The 12,526-nt window shown below is 42.1% G+C and overlaps 1 pseudogene; it reads left to right on the top strand.

Moving 5' to 3' along the window:
- The first annotated feature begins 559 nt into the window (after positions 1-559).
- On the top strand, positions 560-4,373 carry LOC117265311 (G-protein coupled receptor 4-like; annotated as a pseudogene).
- The last annotated feature ends 8,153 nt before the right edge of the window (positions 4,374-12,526 follow it).

The following is a 12,526-nucleotide window of genomic DNA, read 5'->3' on the forward strand; positions in this document are numbered from 1 at the left end:
GTCAAAGGAGACAGTAAGAGTTCCATCGAGCTTTCCATAATAAGCTTGTGAGAAATATTTGTTGATATGTGCCTTGTCATTCACCATCTTGATTCAGGAATTTACAAGTGCTTGTTTAGTTGTTTAATCCAGGGAGGTCCAGCTAATCATCTTTTTGAACATTTTGTACTGACAGAGAATATATATTTGTGTTTCTGCTTTGAAACAGACAATGCCCCTAACTGCAGGGCACAAGGGCCTCTACAGTCACCATATAAACCCCACTGGACACCTGATAGATTGTGGATGAAGTGTTAGATGACTATCATTTAAACAGCAAATGAGGGAATATCATTTGGAAGACTGGTACAGTTCCAGAGAACATCACTAGGACATGTCTTACTATCTGAAACTTTATTTAATGATTAAACATTATTAGCAGATAATGTAACATTTGATATGATTTAATTGTATGGTATAATATATGTAGCTATACTGTATGTGTGCATGACGTAGATATTAAACAACATGCTGCCTTCCTATAACCTGATCTCTTTGACTACAGGTTTCACTCAGAAGAATGGAAGACCTCCTCATTAACGACACTTCACAAGACACCACCTTCAACGATTATGATCCTGCCAAGTATTTTGTCTTATCCCCTTTTGGCATGTATTATTACAGCGGAGAGGATAGATTCATCTTAAAAGTCGTGACATGCGTAACCATTTGTATTGGCCTTCCTTTGACCCTCATGGCGATTTATGCTCTTTATTCTCAGGTATCACTACGTTTTTTTTTAATTTACTGTACATGTCACGTGGGGCATCGGGATCCAATGTGGCATTGTTTGCCAGGCGGCAGACAGGGGTGGGGATGGGGCAGGGTGGGGCTGGTATTGGGATACTCATGAGCCCCCACCTGAGCGCCAGTGTGTTGAAGTTATCCCTGAGGAATGAGGGATGCTGCTGAACCAGCAGATGGGTATTGGCTGGCAAGAAAGGCTGCAGGTATGGTAGTTGCCAAAGTAAAATCCTTCAGAGTTCAGAGAGGCTATGGAGTAGGACTTTTGGTTGGCCTCACCTAAATTCAGGCAAACTCAGGAAAGGAAAGCAGGGCTTTGCTCAGGTTGTGTTCAGGAACGGAGGAGAACTGCTGACCCGGGCTTAAGGATATTGTTGAGTGGTGGAAAGAGCACTGAACTCCCTCAGCATGTCCTCCGTGGAGAAGGTAGAGTCTGAAGGATTTGGGGAATCCTCATCCATATCCCTGGCAGAGGTCACTGAAGTATTCAAAAAGCTCCTTGACGGCAAGGCGCCAGGCGTGGATGAGATCTACCCTGAGATGCTGAAGGCTCTGGATATTATTGGGTGGTCTTAGTTGACGCCTTTTGAGTCTTGCATGGTGGTCAGGTACAGTGCCTGTGGAGTGACAGACTGGGGTGTTGGTTCCCATTTTAAAATAGGGAACTGGAGGGTGTGATCCAATTATTGAGGTATCACACTGCTCAGCCTCCCTGGGAAAGTTTATTCCAGGGTGCTGGAAAGGAGGCTCCAAATGACTGTAGAAACTCAGATTAAGGCAGAGCAATGTGGATTCACCCTTGCAGGGCTACTGTGGGGGTCATGAGAGTTTGTCTCTTTATGAGTGAAGTGAGAGCCTGTGTCCACGTAGTCGGCACAAAGTCATGCAATTTTTCAGTGGGTGCTGGCCTCTGCCAGGGTTATCTCTTGTCAACGATTCTGTGTGTGATATTCGTGAACAGGATCTCGAGGTGCAACCGATGGGAGGGAGGGTTCCAGTTTGGGGAACTTAGCATTGCATCTTTGCTCTTTGCAGATAATATGGTTCTGTTGGCTTCATCGCACCTCCAGCATGCACTGGGGTGGTTGCAGCTGAGTGTGAAACAGTTGTGATGAGAGTCAGCACCCGCAAGTCTGAGGCCATGGTTCTCTGCCAGAAAATGGTCAACTGCTTCTTCTGGTTTGGGAGAGAATTACTGCCCCAAGCAATGAGTTCCAAGTATCTCAAGGTCTTGTTCATGAGTGAGGGTAAATTGGAGCGTGAGATGGACAGGTGGTTTGCTGCATTATCAGCTGTGATGAAGGGACTGAGCCAGACCATTATGGTGGAGAAGGAGCTAAGCCGGAAGGCAAAGCTCTTGATTTACTGGCCCATCTATGTTCTGACCCTCACCTATGGTCATGAGCTTTGGGTAATGATCGAAAGAATAAAATGGCAGTTACAAGTGGCCCAAATGAGTTTCCTCCGTAAGGTGGTTGGGCTCAGCCTTAGAGATAGGGTGAAGAGCTCAGACACCCATGAGAGCTTGGAATAGACCCGCTACTCCTATGCGTCAAATGGGGCCAGTTGAGGTGGTTTGGGCATCTGATTAGGATGTCTCCAGGGTACCTCCTGTTAGAGGTTTTCTGAGCATTTCGAACCAGTAGGAGGCCCCATGGTGGCACCAGTGCTAGAGGGATCATTTATCCCATCTGGCCTGAAAATGCCCTAGGCCTTTGAGGAGCTCAAAAGCGTTGCTGGGAAGAGGGATCTCTAGAGAACATTGCTCAGCCTGCAGGTAGCAGCAGGCAGCAGGTCTGTTTTGGGGGCCAGAAGTGTAGTAACTTTACAGCAATAATATACTCCACAATTGCCATAATAATACAGACATTCATGGTGCCCAGAGGTTAAATTTTCATAACGGTTACAATCTGATTTTCATTTGGTGCCATCATCAGGTCAAAATTTTTGATGAAATCAGTGCTTTGGTTCATGACTAAATGCCTGCAAAACTACTGACATTCCCATTTTATATCAATGGAATACATAAGGAACTTCTGTTATCATGTGTCACGCCTATGTAATAAGAATAAGAAGAGAGGCTCACCTTGCAATCATAAACATGACACTCAATGTATGACTCCAGTCTGGACCCTCTGTTTGATAAATACAGCACATGTGTTTGGGCCAGAATGCATCATATCTATGTCTGCAAAACAGGAGATCAATCAGGAAAAACATATTCTGAGTGAAAGGCATATTCATTTACATGTGCACTTAAGTACGAGAAATGTGAATAGTCTTTTGCATGATGTTATATTTTCTGGCAGGATGGTGAAGCTGTAGTAGAATAAAAAACCCATCCGTGGAGTCTAGATGCTGGTAGAGGTGGTGGTGATGAGATGAAGAGTGTGCTGAGGATCTGGCTCAGGAGTGCTTTTGATGAACTCATCCTGGGCTCTAGATTTGATAACTAGAGGTGGATGAGGTGGAGGCGGGCGCGATGACTTCGCCTAAAATGACAGCTGACAGTAGCTGAGAGGAGAACAGATTTGAAGTTTGACAGCAGTGACATGATTGGCTGATAGAGATTGTGGCAAAATTTTATTGGTTCACTGGAAGAGGGAACAGCCATAATCTGCTGATTGGTATACTGATATTTGGAAGGAGATGGAATTCAGAACATGTTTACAACTTTTGTTTTCCTGCAGGTACGAAATGATCATGTTGCTCCAATCTACGTCATCAACCTGCTCATTTCTGACTTACTTCAGTTCTGCTACATGATCGTTGAGGTAGCACAGCCCAAGGAATGGGAGATAATCCGTATCTTCTCACTTATTTACCTCTTTTGTCTGTTGGCCAGTGTTTGCTTCATGGTGTGCATCGCCCTGGAAAGGTAGCTATTTGTCGATCCAGTATGTATGAAGCTACTTCTATGTCTGATAATTGTATTAGTATAAAATTCTGAAGCTGTGTTTGTCTTGTATTACAGGTATTTGGTCATTGTCTTCCAACTCTGGTACCGCTTCAGACGAACCATCAAGATCTCTGTGCTGGTCTGTGTTATGGTCTGGACCCTGCCTCTTGTCTATGTCCTCCCGATCCTTTTCTGGGATGAGATTAAGGTCAAATCAATCATCTTCAGTGTCTTTTGCCTCCTTCCCCTCCCACTACTCATATTCTTTCTGGGTGGGACCCTTAAAGCTCTGTCAGCTTCTGTCTCAGTGCCATCTGGTGAAAAACAACGAATTGTAGGAATTTTGGTCCTGGTGGTGCTTATTTACGTCCTGCTGTTCCTGCCTACTGTCATTTGGTTCCTGACAGATGAGCTCTAATATTCAGACACTCTCTACTACAAGTTTTCTCTGTTTCTTAAGATGAATCCTCTTGCAGACTTAATTCTGTATGTTTTCATGTAGAAAGGGGCCATAGACAAGGTATTAACCTCTGTGTGTTGTTGCAGAATGGACAGCAATGATATCAGCAGTGCAGCAGAATGAATGATGACAACATGTTTCCAGTCACCTTCATGTAGGCAGAGACAGTGAAAGTGACAGAAGAGAAAACAAAGGGAGACATGTAGGCAAGTAAAAAGTATAGAGGCAAAACAGAACAAGACACCTCATAGATACAAGGAAGCCCTGTCTTGACTATGATGTGGGAGTTCTACTTGCTGGGAAATGTTTCGGTAATCTTGCTCTGGTTCACTGTGATGGCTTCAACAAATGTAAACAAAATATTTTTTCATTTGTTTGTTAGTTGTAAGTTGATGTCTATCATTATTATCCATAATCACAGAAGCAAACCAGATATTATTTTTTCCGATTCACTGAGTTCATTATAGCCGCCACGGTATCTTATCCCTAAACTTTTATTTTGACTGTTTTTATGCTTCTGCGTTGGCAATAGCCTTGACTGAAGGCATTATGTTTTCGGGTTTTCCATCTTTCCCATTCTTGTCAATGGGATATTTCAAGAAGGCCTTGAGGAAATTTACTCAAATTTAACACAAACGCTCACTTGCACTTAAAGATGAACTGATTAGATTATGATGGTCAAAAGTCGTGGTGACTCTGACATGGTCCATCTCATTCTTGTGAATGTGATATCTCAAAAACACCTTGAGGGAATTCCTTCAAATTGGATACAAACGTCTACTTGGACTCAGGGATGAACTGACAGAATTTGATAGTCAAAGGTCTATGGTCAAGGTCAAAACCACTGTGAATTTGTGTCCATCTCATTCTTGTGAATGCAATATTTTAAGAAGGCCTAGAGGGAATTTCCTCAGTTTTGGCACAAATGTCCACTTGGACTTGGAAGTCAAAGTCACTCTGACCTGGTCCATCTCATTCTTGAGAATGTGATATCTCAAGAATACCTTGAGGAAATTTCTTCAAAAGGGATACAAACGTTCACTTGGACTCAGGGATGATTAGAATTTAATGGCCAAAGGTCACTGTGACCTCACAAGACATGGTTTTGGCCACAACTCAATAATTCATATGTAATTACGACAAAATTTAAAACTAATGTCTAATAGAATGAAATGACGAAATTATTACTTTTTATATTCAAAAAGTCAAAGGTCATCTTCACTGTGACATCATATTATTCTGCAAAAATACTTTTCTGGCCATTACGCAATGTCATATGTAGATAAGATAAATAGATACTGAATGGGTGACACTAACCTTGACACTGTGCTGATTGTATGGATCTTCTGTGCTGTCAGGTAGAAGATGTGTTTGAAGCACTCGGGTTTTAGAATTTGTGGCTTCTTTGCAGCAACATACATACTTGAAGGTTTTTCTTCTGTCATAGCCACATATGAGTCTGGACAGACATGGATGTAAACTGTAACTGCAACTTCAACGGTTCGTGAAGGCATACAACCCTGAGACAGTGATTCTACTTTAACACAGAAAGAGCGTCTCTCATACACATTGTAATGTAGTTGCTAACTTTTTCTCAGTTGTAATTATTATTTTTTTGTACAGATAATAAGCTAAACTACATACTACTTGTTGATCATAATTTAATTTAAATATTTGGGTGTTTTAGTAGAAGGCATGCTAGTTTTTAGGATGTGATTCAGAGAAATTATTTTAGACCAGCTGTTGAGTGATTATCAGTATGGATAAAATATTATATCACGGTACGTGTAATGTATTATACATTTTCTTGATATTCAATAAAAAATCTGTTTCTTGACAAAAGTGAGAATGTCTTGTTTTGGCTAACTCATTGCATTATGGCATGGCAGCTTTATGGAAATTCCAAATGCTTTACGAAGGCAAAGAAAAGCATTAAAATGACATTTTAAACACAGTAAGTAATAGAAACCAGAATAACATAAATTAAGATAGAATCCATCAGATGAAATGAATTACAATACAGACTGGATGGACCAGAAATACAGTTAATGTACAGTAATATGTGGCCTCAAGTGCAACAAATGAAACATATGTGCAGTGGGGAAACTGATCAATGAAGGCACAGAAGAACAGTGGAGCATTTATATTATTAGACATCAGATCAGCCATGAAGTTGTTTCCATCTGTGCACAACATATTAAAATCAACTTCAGCCTGTTTGGTCCTGATCTAAGGGCCCCTCTGGGTTTATATTCTTCTTTAAGCTGAGCACTAACTTTTTTTCTTTAATCATTATTGCCAAATTCAATTATCTCTGACTTGCCTTGGTGTTTATTTAATATCTATTCATTATTCTATGGGCTATGAGGTTTTAAACCCAGTCTGAGTAACCTAATTGCATATGGGAAACACAGCATTGTAGGTTGGACAGTGACATACATGCTACAAAGGCTTCTACGACCAGGAGGTTAGCTTTAACGTTTACTTACTTAGTTGCTGTATATTCCATTGAAATGTGTAATGATCACCACTTGTGTGTCAACATAGTAACCTCACATTTTCACTTTTGTAATGGATGGATGGACCTGCATTTGTATAGCGCCTTTCTAGTCATCTGACCACTGAAAGCACTTTTACACTACAAGTCACGTTCACCCATTCACACACACATTCATACACTGGTGGCCGAGGCTACCATACAAGGTGCCACCTTCCACTCAGTTTAACACACTCATCATCGGGAGCAATTTGGGGTTCAGTATCTTGCTCAAGGATACTTTGACATGCAGACTGGAGGACTGCAGCTGTCCCAAGTGAGTGGTGAGTCGGAGATTTCTTTGGCTTTGGAGAGATGCTTGTGTGAGCCGCTGCTACTAGTTTTATTATAGACCTCCTTTTGGATGCTAAAAACTTGACGTGAATTGCAACAACTTCTGCCCACAATAACACCACAGCTGAGGTTTGGAGATTTTTGTCTGGTGTTCATCCACTCTACTTTAACGACTCCCGGGAGATCTCTACAAATGTCAGAAAGGTATGAAGATGATGAAAAAAGATACTGTCCAAGCTAACTTCACAGTCTGTGAAAACAGTTGTGTAATTTCTTCTGTGATTTGTCACGTTTCCGAAAATAACCCTGATGATGTCCTCTGGGTTGTTCCAGGTTAGGCATTGAGATTGCACATTTTTAACAGAAAGCCTTTGTTACAAACTGGGTTCAAGGCATTTGACAGAAGGCATGGATGTTCTAACAAAAACTGCTTGCATAATGGGATGTGTAGGCCTCAGGGTTTTGGGAGATTGAACCCTGCTAGGGACTAAAAGTCATAAATTTTGACCATTCTTTTTAAAATCTGTCTCTTGCAAGCCCCATTTTTGTGAAAATACATTACTAAATCACTTTAGTAGGCCTACCCCTTTAATATTCTGCCACAGAACAGGACAACAACATTAGGATTCCTCCTGAATTAGAGAAGAGATCAATGTAGACACCCAGGGTAGCACGCTGAAATAATTATACATCCCATTCCCGTTCGCAAGATGGGAATGCCTTCGTATCCTGCAGGAGGAGCTAGAGAACACAATTGGGAAGAGTGTTGTCTGGGTCACCTTATTTAACCCGCTGAGACCCAGATGCAGATAAGTGGCAGGAACTGGATGGCTGGACAGCAATTTTGGGAGGGTGGCATTTAGCATCCATTTGTGGTAGTGCATCTTCAGCACGTGCTTTGCCTTTGGGATGAGTAACCAGACTGTTGGTGCTGCAAACAATTAGCTCTTATCTTGCAGGGAGGTAATTGCCAGGAAAAAAAGCAAACCCATTAGGTCAGTGTTGCTTGTATAACAAAAAGGAGAAAAAAATGTTGCTAAAACTTTTTTCCCATTATTTTTTCAGTTTACACTTTTGATTTTTTATCCAATTTTGCCTGCAGTTACCAAGTCACAGAAGAAGTCGCATTTCTAAGAAACACTGGTTAAAAAGGAATCTGGCGCACCAGTAGGATTTTCCTGGAGCCATCACAGAGGAAGGTGATGGGTTGGGAACTCACAGAGTAATATACATGGTAAAAGGGGAACATGGCCCATGTGAAGTGACAGTCTAAACAATCTTAGAATAGAGTTTAAAGCAGTACTTTGTGTGCCGATGTCGTATTGTTGTTGAGCTTGTTCAGGCAGCAGCACAGAGACAGTGATGCACAACAAAATGAGTCTGTGTGGCGTCCGTCACCTTTTTTTTTTTTTTGAACAATGTTTTTTATTGATTTTCAATAGATACATACAAAACACATCAACACATACCACACTAATTGCACAATGAGATGCAAACTGACCTCACTGCATACACACACACAAAAACAAACAAACAAACAAAAAAAAACACTCAACAGCTTTACAAATAAGTATTCACTGTTGCCTGAGAAAGTCCATTAAAGGTGCCCACACCTCTTCAAATTCTTGCGCTTTACCTCTAGTTACATAGGTTAACTTTTCTAATGTAACACACATTACCATCTCTCTGATGGCGTCCGTCACCTTAATGTGATCACGTCCCCACTTGTCATATTTTGATGCTTGAGCAGAAGCTGCCTTTTGTGTTGTATCTTAATGCAAATGGTCATCTGTTAAGTTTAGGCAACAAATCTACTTGGTATGGGTTAGGATAAGGTCGTGATGATGACGTGAGTCAGTGATATGAAAAATGCCTGACTAAGTAGTGACTCATGATTAATCAACTCAACGTTGATTTTATAGTTTTACAAGGGACACAAACACCGTTCTCCTGGGTCAAAGGCCTGAGCTTGTTGGAGCTACCCACCCTGAACAAACTTTTGTGATCTTTATACCATGTCTGTTGCTCTAAATGTCTGATAATGACACAGATGGGTGCTGTTGAAAGCCCTGTGCATCTCATACAGACGCTAAAGGGTGCATTGTGCATCGGTATCTTAAGCTGAGGGTTACTGGCCAAGCAGTATTTTTGACACCCTGGCAGTAAGCTCGGGCTGGTCACTTCCTTTAAAACACACTCCGACGGGTTTTCAAGTCTGACTCTCAGGTTCACCATGGTTACGTTCAGCAGACAAGATGGATTGTGTGCTGATATGAAAATTTAGAATAGAAAGAGTGTACATGGTATTTTCTGATACACAAAGCAGTAAGATGTGAGTAAAATGTTAAACTTTTTCAATTTTGTTCAGTTTGCTTGATTTCATTCTGCACCAGCCTTCTGTCTTCAGGCTGTTCACAGTTATTTGTGCCATTATGACATATCAACAAGTTTTTCTGTTCAGTGCTTCAGTGAGACACAAGCTGTTACTATGGTAATCACAAACACTTTTAGGGGCTGACTCATTATAGATTTTTTTAACCATTACAAGTGGATATGGCTAACGTCATACTGCCGTTCCTAGGACTGCACTGTTCTGGACAGAGACCTCATGTGTTGTACCTAGAATCTGCTTGAGCCCCGTCACAGCCCAGAGGGCTCGGTTTTCCACTGGCACCACTGCTGCCTTTACTCCCCAAAATCCTCTTTCAGCCCTTAGTATTTTTCCAGCTTCTTGTGTTCCTTCTTCCTGATGTTGCTGGTGCTCGGGATTGCTACATCTATCATCACTGCCTTCTTCTGCTGTTTATCAATCAACACGATGTCCGGTTGGTTAGCCATCACCAGTTTGTCAGTCTGGATCTGGAAGTCCCACAGAATCTTAGCTCGGTCATTCTCAACCACCTTACAACTTTCATTATGACTTTGGGACTTCCAGCCCATACTCAGCGCAGATGTTCCTGTACACCAGTGCACAGACTTTTTGAAGGGCAGGGGCGAAAAGAAAAAAAAGGGCACATACAGCGCGTTCTCGCCACTGAAGAGAGCACTAAGTTCCGCGTGTTTTTGAGGGCACTTTAGACATGTTTATCTGTTATACAAATGGCACATTATAAAACCTTAAAGGGAAATTTCGGTTTATTTCAACCCGTCTCCTATCGTCCTAAATTTGGTTCAAGTGACTAGTGACATACAGATAATAGTTAGCATGTTAGCCGTTAGCCTAGATACAGCCGTAGCGTCAGACCTGTTAAAACTTAATTGAATGGGCATCCCTTCAAGTGCAAAGTTAGTCCACTAAACAAGCTTTTTTCCACAAAGACCGCCTCATATCGTTAGGATTAATGTCAGAGAACATATAGAAAACGACATGTAAACGTGTTGTCTTACCTTACCGGTGTGCTGCCATGTTTGTTTATCCCTCTAGCTCTGCTTTCCAAAGCGCGACCGAAATATATCTCGCCAGCTAGATAAAGCCCAGCTGGATACTAACGTTACTCCAGGTGGAGGTGTCTCGTCCTCGGTCACATCCAGAACTTGAAAATAAGGCTGCAACCGGTCCCATTCCTTGCAACAGAGACATTCCTCTTCTGTGGGCATTGGGGCACAGCATTCACAGGTACACCACCAATTTCCAGAGCTAAAGCCTTGTGGCAGCCATTCCTCCTCTCTCGTCCTCTAACGTTACCTGTTGCGCCTCGCTCTCTCCTCCTCTGTTCAGGCGACTGTCTGGTTCTGCCTTCCAGCTGTTGCTGCATGTTCAGGCACGCTATGAGATCGCTGCTTGTTCTCGCGATATTTCGGCCGCGCTTTGGAAAGCAGAGCTACATTGTAAACAAACATGGCAGCACACCGGTAAGGTAAGACAACACGTTTACATGTCGTTTTCTATATGTTTTCTGACATTTATCCTACGATATGGGGCGGTCTTTGTGGAAAAAAGCTTGTTTAGTGGACTAACTTTGCACTTGAAGGGATGCCCGTTCTCTTACGTTTTAACAGGTCTGACGCTTCGGCTGTATCTAGGCTAACGGCTAACATGCTATTATTTTTATGTCACTAGTCACTTGAACCAAATTTAGGATGATAGGAGACGGGTTGAAATAAACCGAAATTTCCCTTTAAAACAGACTAACTAGACAGACTACTCAAGTTAGTTTGTAGTTAGGATCAGCATCCACAAGAACTGTGTAGATTCAACGTTGGACTATGAAGAACACACAAAGACATTGATGTATGAAAGAAATAAATCCCTGGGGGGGGGGTCTGGGGGTCCTCCCCCAGAAAATTTTCAATTAAGTAGATGCCATTTCCTGTATTCTAGTGCATTTTAACACCACATTAGCACCAGATAATCCAAACTGGTTCTGTGAGATATAGTTCTGGCTCAGTATAGATCAAAAAAGGGCCCAATATAAAAGTCATTGCAACAGTAATGTTTTTACCAGCCAAGAGGGCAGTTTAGTGTGTGTTTTCCACCCAAGAAGGCAGTTTAGTGTGTTTTCAATCAATCAATCAATCAATCAATCAATCAATCAATCAATTTTATTTATAAAGCCCAATATCACAAATCACAATTTGCCTCACAGGGCTTTACAGCATATGACATCCCTCTGTCCTTATGACCCTCGCAGCGGATAAGGAAAAACTCCCCCAAAAAAACTCTTTAACGGGGAAAAAAACCGGTAGAAACCTCAGGAAGAGCAACTGAGGAGGGATCCCTCTTCCAGGACGGACAGACGTGCAATAGATGTCGTAGAGAGAGAGAGAGAGATGCAGGACAGACGGTAATGACAGTAGCTTACAACAACATTAATGAAAGTAATAATATTATCGTTATAGTTCTGGATACTGTGGTACAATATGTTGAAAGTATATATTAATATCTGGCAGTATACATGTGTGATAATAATCATATGTGTATAATAACAGTAGAAGTATGACTAATGACTAATGATAGCAGCAGCAGCAGCAGGAGGCATCTGGCAGGACCACGGCAGCAGCACAACCACACACGTCACACTGTCCAGGCACCGCTGCGATATGAGTTAATCTGAGAGACAGTGGAGCACAAAGGCTCCGGAGAAGAAGCCGAGTTAGTGACATCCAGAATGGCCGAGTTCGCAAGATGCAGTAATAGGACACGAGAGAGAGAGAGAGAGAGAGAGAGAGAGAGAGAGAGAGAGAGAGAGAAGGTGCCCAGTGTATTATAGGGGGTCTTCCGGCAGACTTGGCCTAAGTCAGCCTAACTAGGGGCTGGTACAAGGCAAGCCTGAGCCAGCCCTAACTATAAGCTTTATCAAAGGGGAAAGTCTTAAGTCTAGTCTTAAATGTGGAGACGGTGTCTGCCTCCCGGACCTCAACAGGAAGATGATTCCACAGGAGAGGAGCCTGATAGCTGAAGGCTCTAGCTCCTGATCTACTTTTGGAGACTTTAGGGACCACGAGTAACCCTGCGTTCTCAGAGCACAGTGTTCTGGTGGGATAATAAGGCACTATGAGCTCTCTAAGATATGACGGAGCTTGACCATTTAGAGCTTTATAAGTTAACAGTAGG

The sequence above is a fragment of the Epinephelus lanceolatus genome, chromosome 10, assembly GCF_041903045.1.
Source record: "Epinephelus lanceolatus isolate andai-2023 chromosome 10, ASM4190304v1, whole genome shotgun sequence".
NCBI lineage: Eukaryota > Metazoa > Chordata > Actinopteri > Perciformes > Serranidae > Epinephelus > Epinephelus lanceolatus.